The sequence below is a fragment of the Acomys minous genome, assembly GCF_964271855.1.
Source record: "Acomys minous genome assembly, chromosome: 3".
Taxonomy (NCBI): domain Eukaryota; kingdom Metazoa; phylum Chordata; class Mammalia; order Rodentia; family Muridae; genus Acomys; species Acomys minous.
In genome coordinates this window covers 38238072-38248606 of record NC_140485.1, presented here as the reverse complement: position 1 = coordinate 38248606, position 10535 = coordinate 38238072, and the positions used below count along the sequence as shown (strand labels likewise).

General features: G+C 42.3%; 1 pseudogene across 1 annotated transcript; it reads left to right on the top strand.

Annotated features, from left to right (window-relative positions):
• Positions 1-942: 942 nt before the first annotated feature.
• LOC311594286 (large ribosomal subunit protein eL15-like) lies at positions 943-1654 on the top strand (annotated as a pseudogene). The gene has a single exon. The product of its transcript is annotated as a large ribosomal subunit protein eL15-like (transcript).
• The last annotated feature ends 8881 nt before the right edge of the window (positions 1655-10535 follow it).

Sequence of the window (10535 nt, the reverse complement as noted above, 5' to 3'; positions counted from 1 at the left end):
AACAATTAAGAACTTGCTATCGCTGAATTGCTCCATCTTGCACATCCACACTCCAACTACACAGCAACGTGAACAGAAGAAAACTAAGCCGTTGGTTTCTTCCTGGTTTGGATACGTTCCACTTGACCATCTTCCAGGCATTGTGAAGTAGAATTCCTTTCGGTGTATGTGACTGTAAAGAGATGGATTCTTGAAATGGAGACTTTAGGAAATAAGGATAAACATGTGTGAGGAGAAAGCATGGTTCTGGCAGTCGGGCAACTGGAATCCTTGACCTTGCTCTGACCCTCTCCAATCATATAAACTGGGCAAGTCCTTCCATTTCTTTCAGTCTGGGTCTCTGCACAAGGAATATTGTAGTACATTGTACTGCCATTTTAAAAAAAAGGCCCAAGACAAAAATTTATAAACTCTATAAATATATTTCAAATAGGTCTGGAGATAGAGAGATATAAAAGAAGGCACCAGTAGATTCCATTCTCTGGTGAAGGCTGTTTAGCAGATCGAAGACAGTGAGCTGATGCTGTATCTCCCAGAAGGAAGGAGCACTGTATCTTCACATGACAAAGAGACAGAAAGTAAAAAAAGGACCAATCTTCCCCCGTCAAACCCTTTCTGAGAACATTAATGCATTCATTAATTCAGAGCCCCCATGACCCAAAGACTCCCAAAAGTCCCGCCATGTAAGACTGTTGTATTCAAGCTTAAAATTTTAACACACTGATTTTGGTGAGACACATTCATGCCACAGCAAGAACGTTGCTAGATGGGACATCTCAAGGTTCTCTTTGGCCTCTAAATACCTCATGGATCTGAGGTCTTGAAATAGTACAAGAGAGTTATGTTGGAGATCTATGAGTCGTTTCTTAGAGGCTAAGCTTTTCTCCAAAGCATGGGTTATTTATGCATTCAGACAATGCCTTAAAAATCCAATCACGCTTCCTTTCCTCTGGCGGCGGCCATCAGGTGAGTCAAGATGGGTGCCTACAAATACATCCAGGAGCTCTGGAGGAAGAAGCAGTCCGACGTGATGCGCTTCCTTCTGAGGGTCCGCTGCTGGCAGTACCGACAGCTCCCCGCGCTGCACAGGGCTCCCCGCCCCACTCGCCCGATAAGGCGCGAAGGCTGGGATACAAGGCCAAGCAAGGTTATGTCATTTACAGGATTCGTGTCCGCCGTGGTGGCCGCAAACGCCCAGTTCCTAAGGGTGCAACTTACGGCAAGCCTGTCCACCATGGTGTTAACCAGCTAAAATTTGCCCGAAGCCTTCAGTCTGTCGCTGAGGAGAGAGCTGGGCGCCACTGTGGGGCTCTGAGAGTCCTGAATTCATACTGGGTTGGTGAAGATTCCACATATAAATTTTTTGAGGTTATCCTCATTGATCCATTTCATAAAGCTATCAGAAGAAACCCTGACACCCAGTGGATCACCAAACCAGTCCACAAACACAGAGAGATGCGTAGGCTGACATCTGCTGGCCGCAAGAGCAGAGGCCTTGGAAAGGGCCACAAGTTCCACCACACCATTGGTGGCTCTCGCCGTGCAGCCTGAAGAAGACGCAATACTCTCCAGCTCCACCGTTACCGCTAATACACGTAATGTTTGTAAACTCCACGCCCAATAAACAATTTAGGACAGTCAAAAAAAAAAAAAATCCAATCACATGTTCTTCCGTTAACTACATCCTTGAAAGCAGTCATGCTACTTCGGAGTGTCAATATTCTCAACCTCGAGGTGAATGTTGCGCTAAGTCATCTCTACCACCTCTTCTAACCACATCAAATGGAGTTTGAATGGCTGAATATGAACTTTAAACATAAACCAAATTTTAAAATATGAAGAAGTCAAAATTAAAGAACAAACATCAGTTGTCTAGTAAAGATGAATGATCCAATGAAGGAGAGGAGGAAGAGCCAGAGAAAGAATTCATAGGTAAAGGTCAAATTCTGAACTTTTTAGTCGATCAAAAAAAAATGTCTACAATTAGATCTTAGTTCAAATATGTAAGGTGTATCACATTTCATAAAGAATGCTTGAATTCTTCAAATAAGCACACTCTTTGCAAAATCAAGCCCCATGTTAAATTTAAACAAAAAGATCCCTTTTTTTTCTTTCTGTATATCAATGTGACTTTTGTTGAAAGAAAAGCAAGCAGGTAAATTAAATTATTATTTTACTAATTTTTACTGAAAAAATAATCACTATACCTCAGCCTTCTATCTTAATTTTTACTCTTTTTATTTTGCCATTTGATCATTTTATGACCCATTCTGGGGACGTGATCATTGATGTGCAAATCCTGTCTTATACTTATGACCAATCTGATGTGTTCCCCTAGGTAGGGCTCAGTAGCCAATGCACTCCTGCCCATGCCCCAGGGACCAGAGTTACTGAACCAACCCTTGCCTGCTTCTCCACATGTGGCCTTCCTCACTCCTACATAAATAAACCAGTCAAGACTCAGACCCATTGCCATCTCCTCCCTGGGGCCTTTGATGTCTTCACCTAGGACCAATCTTCCATTTCTGACCTTCAGTTGACAATGGTACCTATGTCACAGGAGCACAGTCTGGCCGGCCCTGTAAAACTGCATGTGAAATAGCAGTCAGCATAGTCTTGACTGCAGGTCAGACACTATCAGAACCTGATATTTATTAACCTCCTGCTTCACAACAAGTACTAGTAAGTACCCACTTGATCCATAAGAAAACTAAACCATAAAGAACTTTGCTACTTCTGACTTTCACACCAACTCTGGTGCCCCATATTTGACCATGTCCACTTGATGGGGAGGGCCAGTGGCACTCAGAGGAAGGATAGCAGACTACCAAGAAGAGACTTGATATCCTAGGATCATATTCAGGGGAGGAGGTCCCCCTCAGTCACAGTCATAGGGGAGGGGAATGGGGTGAAAGCGGGAAGGCAGGAGGGATGGGAGGATATATGGGATGGGATAACAATTGAGATGCAATATGGATGAATTAATTAAAAAATTATAATGAAAAGAAAAAAGAAAAAGAAAAAAAAACTTTACTTGGCCTGTTCAGGAGCCTGGAGAAGAAGCTCAACAGTAAAAAGCACTCACATTGGGCAGCTCACAATCATCTGTGACTCTCATTGTAGGGAATTTGATGATCTCTTTTGGCCTCTGCAGGCAACTGTATACACAAGGTGCACATGCATGCTCTCAAGCCTACACACAGACACATAAAATATACAAATACTTTCTTTTTAAAAAGACACTTGCTCGAAACCTTAGAGACAGAGACCTATGCTGACCCCCCCAGCCATGGTTCTTGAGCACTGTGTTATATAAGTGTTAATTACTTTTATCTGTAAATTAATTCCTCACAGAACTAGACAAACTGTTGTCATGAAGTAGAGCCTCAAGAAATAGTTATTGAATACAATGACCCGATACCTTCATTTGAAGGGATTCGCCTGCCTCATTGTATCTTTGCTGCTTACCAGCGGGTGCATTTGTGCTGAACTATCAAGCCACCGTTGGGTAGGAAGGCTTTGTTCTAGGGCACTCTTACTGGTTTATTTCTGAAAGCCCTATCCGTTCTCAAGTCTAAGATCCACTGCATGGGTTCTCGGAAGAAAATATTTCATTTCAAAAATTGTTCTCTTTCCAAGGAAATGTCAACAACACTGAAGACATCAAAATATTTCAGAGGGAAAGTTCTCATTAGGAAAAGATTACTGTTTTGCTGTTTGACCTTAGGCAAGCCACCTCATGTCCCTTAGACATCTCCTCATCCGTAACATGACTGGGCTGAACATAATGATCTTTAAGCTCTAACAGTTCGTGATTCCATCTTGTTATGTTTTTCTTCTTCTTCTTTGATATCTCAGGACATGCCTTGAGGCTCCCACAGGTTACAGAACTGTAGTAATATGATCTATAGAGGATGTCATTGCCAAACGTTAAGAACAAAACAGAAATAGAAGGGTATTTGCTTAAACCATTTTTATTTGCATTAGTGCTTGTGAATTTGCATGGCGTTAGTAGTAGGGGGAACCTACAGAAGGGGTTTTCACGATTCTTCAAAGGCTTTACCACCGCTGTTAGGAAATCTCTAGAATACTGAAATAAAAGCTGCAACAAAAGCACTGAAAGACAGATACGTAGACAAGCTAACTTTATCTGTATAGCTAGCATGTAGTCGCATCCATCACCTCTTAGCCCCGTAAAGACGCTTAAAATCACACCCTAAGCTCAGAACCCCTGCCACCTGAAAAGGAAAAAAGGGCAGAGTAACACACTAAGAGGATGAAAATACTGAGCAAACAAACAACTTTCTAAAACAACCTGATAGGTAAACACAGGTCAAGGCTCATCCTGGGACTTTCTGCCGCCGTATTGTTCTCTCCCAAGTGTGTGGTGCCTTGGAGTTTCTAGAACATTTACCGTGCATTCATCTTAATCTTCTGAACACATGTGCATTGTCACCAGCACAGATGGGGAAACTGATTCAGAACTATAATAGCAATGAGTTTTATTTCAAGGAATTAGCTTAGTACAAATGCAGTGTTATTCAAATCCAGGTCTGCTGACTTCAAACCCTGATTCACTTTTTCAAAATTATTGATGTGAGCTCAATGGAAATCAGGAGAGATATGTAAGTTTTTCTTAAAGTTGGGAGGAGGAAAAAAGAGCAAAAGTCCTTGGGAAGCCCAGATACATTTTCTAAGCTTAAACATTTTCAGTAGGATAGGTATTTTCACTTCCAGTTGGGGCTAAGGAACTCGAGATTCAGCATGATTAGTTTAAAAGCACAAAGCAAGTGGAAAGCTCAAGTCTAAAACCAGGTGTGCCAGGCTCTAGTGATTGCAAGTATTCATTTTGATTAAAACCCTCAGCTCTATATAAATTTTGGTCCAGCCAGCAGCTCAAGGGTGATAGGAGTCTTCCCTGTGATATGATTCTAGTAATAACAGTACACACTGGCATGATCTTGCTGTGTGTAAGAGGGGAAGTCATTCTCTGATGTTTAATCCAGTATTTGGTATAAATATCATGCACAGTAAAGGATCAAATACTCTCTGCTACACTTCAGTGCCTATCCTGAGTTTTGTTCCTTTGCTCCTCAAAATTACATGGGACTGTGAATTGAAGAGAGCCTATGATGTGGCAGAATATAGTAAAGCTGTCCAGAACACATTGGCCTTCTCTGTAGACTGTTTCTAATCCATCAGTTGAGATTTGGTGGATGGGCAGAGCAGACTAGATGCAAGGTGAACTCCGGCACACCTAAACACAAGCAATAACAATGAGGTTCTCCCTACTGGGAACTCAACTCAAATATGACAAGTCTTGTATATTTCTGAAACTATTGCACTGGAAAAGAAGAACAGTGCAAGAGGAGAATGTATGACGCTTTAAATAAGGTGGTGAAGACAGGCAGTCTTCAAGCAGAAAGAATGAAGGCAGTCTGCAGAAGAAAGAAGAAGGAAGCCAGAGTTTACAATCTTGGTCTGTTCTGAAGATATGTCCTTGAATTCTACTTCTACTTCCTCCTGGTTGCTGAGGCTGGACCACGAACTTACTGTAGCTGCGCCTATGGGATCGTGTACCTGTGTCACTCTGCCCATATTCCTCTACAGTTCACATCTGGAGGTGTAAGGCTTGCTTCTTTAATGAAGACAACACAAGTTGAATAGCAAGCACCCAGAGGAACACTTAAGCCATCCTGTATCTGGGGTGCGCCTGTGTGGTCAACCTATTTCAGATGATCTGGGCTTTAAGGACACACAAAGTGCTGCATCCTAAGATTCCAGGGGTTCTCACTTAACTCTGAACAGCATTCATCCCTGAGATCCCGTCACATTCAGTGCAGACATGCTAGGAAAGGATTTGAAGAGAGGAGTGAAGAGCCATTTGAGAGAAAGCTTTATATAGGAGAGGGCAACTGTCATTAGTCTGTATGTGGCAACAAATCCTTCATCATCAAATGAATGAAACAACCTTTAATTCAGTATTGCATTTCTCAGCCGTGTTCCCCTTGGCATTGCCTTTGCATCCTGCAGGGCAAGAGAAGATACACAGGGGAAAAGGGGTGCTAAGCACCTCTGCTATGTGGAACCCATATGATCTTAATACCTCTTGGCAGTGGTTTCATGTAGAACACTGCCATTCTAGTAAAAGTTGCCAAGGAGTCTTGGCAGAATGAGGCGGGTGCCATATAGAAACCCAGAGGGCAAAAGACCTGGGATCCATGGAGCAACCTCTGTGGGCCCCCAGAAATAATTGGGAGAGGGAAAACTTTTAAAATAATAACAGAAGCACTGCAAGAGCAATTAAAGGTGAGAAGGAAGTGGAAGCAGTAAAGCACAGGTTAGAAATGGCAGTAACTCATGGGACATAAATATGCACTCGGGCAACCACGAAGATTGGGACCAGATGACCTGAAAGAATTTAATGAAGCTGAAAATTCAGGCCAGTGATGTGAGGTGCAGATGGCTGCTGAAATGCTGGGCTGAGAGTCACCCAACATCTCTTCATGCAAATGGTAACCTTGGTGATATACAAAGAAGTCCTCCTATCCTATTTGAATATCACTGCCTACATTCTGATTAGGGATTCAAAGATCAGAGAGGATGCCAACAAATAGGGCAGAGGAATAATGCTCCCCGCTTGGATTTTCCTGGTGTCACAAATGGTGACTGATACAATATTAAGTATGAGATAGCTGACAGGTTATCAAAAGCCCTAAGGATACAGAAATATGTGGGTGTCAGTCACTTGCATATGGAGGTGCCAAGTGAGTCCAGCATAAAAAAAAAAAAACAGAATTGGGCTTTATGGAAGTTGGAACAGAAAGGCCCAACTTCAAATTATGGTGCCCTACTAGCCACGTGTTTATTATAAATTAACCTCTCTAACTTCCAGCTTTTCTTTCTGTAAAATTGGAATAATAATGTGAAAACAAAATGGCTTTTTTTTTAGGTGTCATTTACTTTCCCATTATAAACTAGGCTAGCTTGTAAGCCTTTGGCCTATTGTGCTTTCCCCAGGGGACTGGACAGTAGCTTAAGTGAGCTTGATATCACATGGCAGACCTTGGCACACAGGATACCACCTGTCCCATCAGAAGATGAGCTTTAAATTCAGTCCTGTGAAAATACTGTCCCAGGCTTATCAAATATTAATTTCAAGAGGAGCCAGAAATCTGGAATCTCTAGGAAGTCTCATCTAAAATGTTACAAATAATTCAAAAGATTTTTAAAAAACAAATAATATGATAGTTATGTTCTGTGACTCTGATAAAATACTATGATCAAAGGCAGCTTTAAAAAGAAAGGGTTTATTTGGGTTTGGAGCTGCAGACAGAGAGTCCATACTGGAGAGGGAAGCATGACTGCAGGTGGCCAGAACAGAAATCTGGAAAATCACATCTCAGTTGTGTCTAGGAGGCCAAGAGAGTGAACTGGGACCAGGCAAGATTACCAACTTTTTTTTAATTTTAGAAGATGAAAAGATCTCCCATGTTCATTGATAGGGAGCATCCACATAGCAAAAATGGCTATCTTACCAAAAACAATCTACAGATTCAAATTGCAAACTTTTAAGGCCTGGCCCTTAGCAATGTGCTTTCTCCCCAGTGGTGCCCTACCTCATGGTTCAGTAACCTTTCTAAACAGCAACACCAACAGGGGACAGGAAACCAAGTGCTCACACATGTGCACCTGCGCAGGGTATTTCTCATTCAAAGCACTACATACACTTACAAGGCAAATATCAAACAAGCTGCACCCAAGCCACAGATGCTGGCTGTATTTTTAGGGAGAAGGAGATCACAAGATTCCAGCCTTAACCTCTCCTAGCTTAAACCCTCTAAGCCTCAAAGGATCTCAAAGGTCCTTTGAGGGTCAAAGGACCCTTTCACTGGGGCCACAAATCAGAAACCCTGTAAATCAGATATTCACATTACAATTTATAACAGCAGCAACATTACAGTTATGAAGTAGCAACGAAAATAATCTTTATGGTTGGTGCCTACCGCATGAGGAACTGTAATAAAGAGTCACAGCATTAGGAAAATTGAGAACCGCTGTAAGGCATCATTGACTCAGAAAGCTGTAATGAGGGAGGGGATGGTTTCTGCTGTTGCTCTCTAAAGGGATTTCAATGTACACTGGGTCAAAGGTTTCCGTGTCCCAGCTGGAGTTCCTGGTGGTCCCATGGGATGACAATCTCTACTTGAAGCTCCTCCCACCCACCTATGCACAAGATCTTATACACCAGCAGGTGCTCACTCTTAACCTTCTGGGTCTTTTCAGGGCCCCTCTACTTCAGTGACAACTGGATAATAGAAATATCTCTCATGCAAAGCCGGTGGCGGGGGGGGGGGGGGGCGCGGTGGGGACGCGGGGATGTTATTTGCAATGCTTGTCAAGGGATGGATTCATTTTTGACATTGTCTCTCGGGCTGTTCAAGTTCAAAAGCGAAACAAATTATCATGGGAATCAGGTAAAGGGGAAATGTCACCAGAAACAGCTACAAACAAATGCAGATTGGAGGTCCCTGGGGAAACACTGGTGGCAGAGGAAGTCAACACATTACACTAAGGTGATAGCCTCGATGGAGTAAGAGGCTGTCAGATTCACCAAGATTGTGATGAGAGTTAAATGAATCCCAGCTTAGTGAAGAGGAGTCCCTCTTCGAAGAATTTTATCATCAATAATCAGACAGCTGCAAAAACAAACAAACAAACAAAAATCTGTGGTCAGCTTTGCATGTAAAGAAGGGCAAAGCCTGTACACGTTAAGCACTCACTGTAGCCCATGGTGACTCCTTATATATTTTCTTGAACTGAGGGGCGTGGATAAGTCATTCACTGCATCTCTGTAAAATGAGAACCATACTTCCTATGTACAGTGACTATACAAAGACCAAGTATATGAAAGTACCTAGTAATATGTTTTATACCTTATCAATGTAACAATTCTCACAATAGCTGTGGGATGTTATTTATATGGCAGGATGAAAACTTCCATGGAGAAAAGTTGTACTGAGTGACTTTTCCTGGAGAGCCCTGAACAAATGTCTATTTACTCCCCAGTAAAGGACCAATGACAGATCAAAAGGCAACTATTTCACCCAAGTCTAGTTTGCTGAAACAATTAGTTTAATTGGGGGTTACATACATGAGCATAGGCAATTTACAGGCAGCTATGCCACCAAACAGAAGTCTCCCCTCACTCCAGTAATGGTTCATCACGTACATGAGCTCAGGGAGGGATGCGTCCTGCTGTGCCTCCTAAATTCTCCAAGCCTCCACAAAAGAATGCTGCTCAGTCCAATCTTGTGAGGGTCTCATACGGGTGATAACAGGTGCCCTGATCTCAAGGAGGCAACTGTCATCTTCCACAACAGATTGTGTAAATCGCCCAAAGGCTTCCAGTTTGTAATGTCAAGGAACTTAAAATTCAAATCTGTTTTTTTAATGATTTTTAAAAAACAATCTGTAATTTTTTTGGGGGGAGGTAATGATATTAACAAATTACGGTATAAAAAAATGGCCACTATCTTTAATTTAAATTGAAACAGGCAGTGCTTATACATGGCTAAACCTTGCTTCAGACCCTGATTTGTGGTCAATGCCTTTGTCTCTACCACTGCAACAACTTAATGTGACATCCAGGGCTGGACTTGCTTCTCTCGGTGTCCCCTTGTCCTGTATGTTGATTTTGAGATGCCCATCCCTGACCAAGTCACACCACACAGGTGTCATCTAGGAAAAGATAAGAGTGCTAGACATGATCACATCTCTGCCCTAGATTCTTACACCCACTTCCTTCTTAACTCCATTCCTGAACTTCGCTGACTGTTGTCCTTTTGGTGTTTGGCCAGTTGTCTTTTAACATCTGATTTGGCTTCTTTGCCTTGGCCCCTATGGATGCTGTTCAACTTGTTCAACAGGATTCCTTTTTGCCCCTTATATTTGGGACTCCAAAAGTCTGTCTGCATTTGTTTGATATTACTCCAATGATATTAGTCTCAGTGAGACTGAGCAGAATCTGTCCCTGGCACTATTGCAGATGGGTGGGGCAGCACCTCTTTAGAGTGAGTCAAGCTGATCCTGGGGCTATGTCAGGAGGAAGGGAAATGGTATCCAAAGCTTGGAGCATAGGCACGGCATCTCAAGAGTGCTTTCTCCTTGAAGAGAGACGGAGAACTATTTCCAAGTTCCCCTATACTCCCAGATCTAAACCACACATTGTCAATTTTAATAGCAGAGCTCAGTACTTATTAGTAGCTTCTTTTAAAGAATACAAGTACACAAGATGAAACGTAAACTGTGTTATGACAGCTTCAACTTGATTTAAAAAACATCACAGAGTGGTATGTCAAAAAAATCTTCAAAACAGACAGAGTGATTATCCAATAAAGTATACTTAGGGACTAAGAAAGTGGCTCGGTTGCCATGAGGATGTGAGTTTGATCCCAAGATACCTTGGACAAAGAAACGAGCACTTAACAGTGCTGGAGAGGTAAAGGCAATTGGATCCCTGGGTGCTGTGGTAT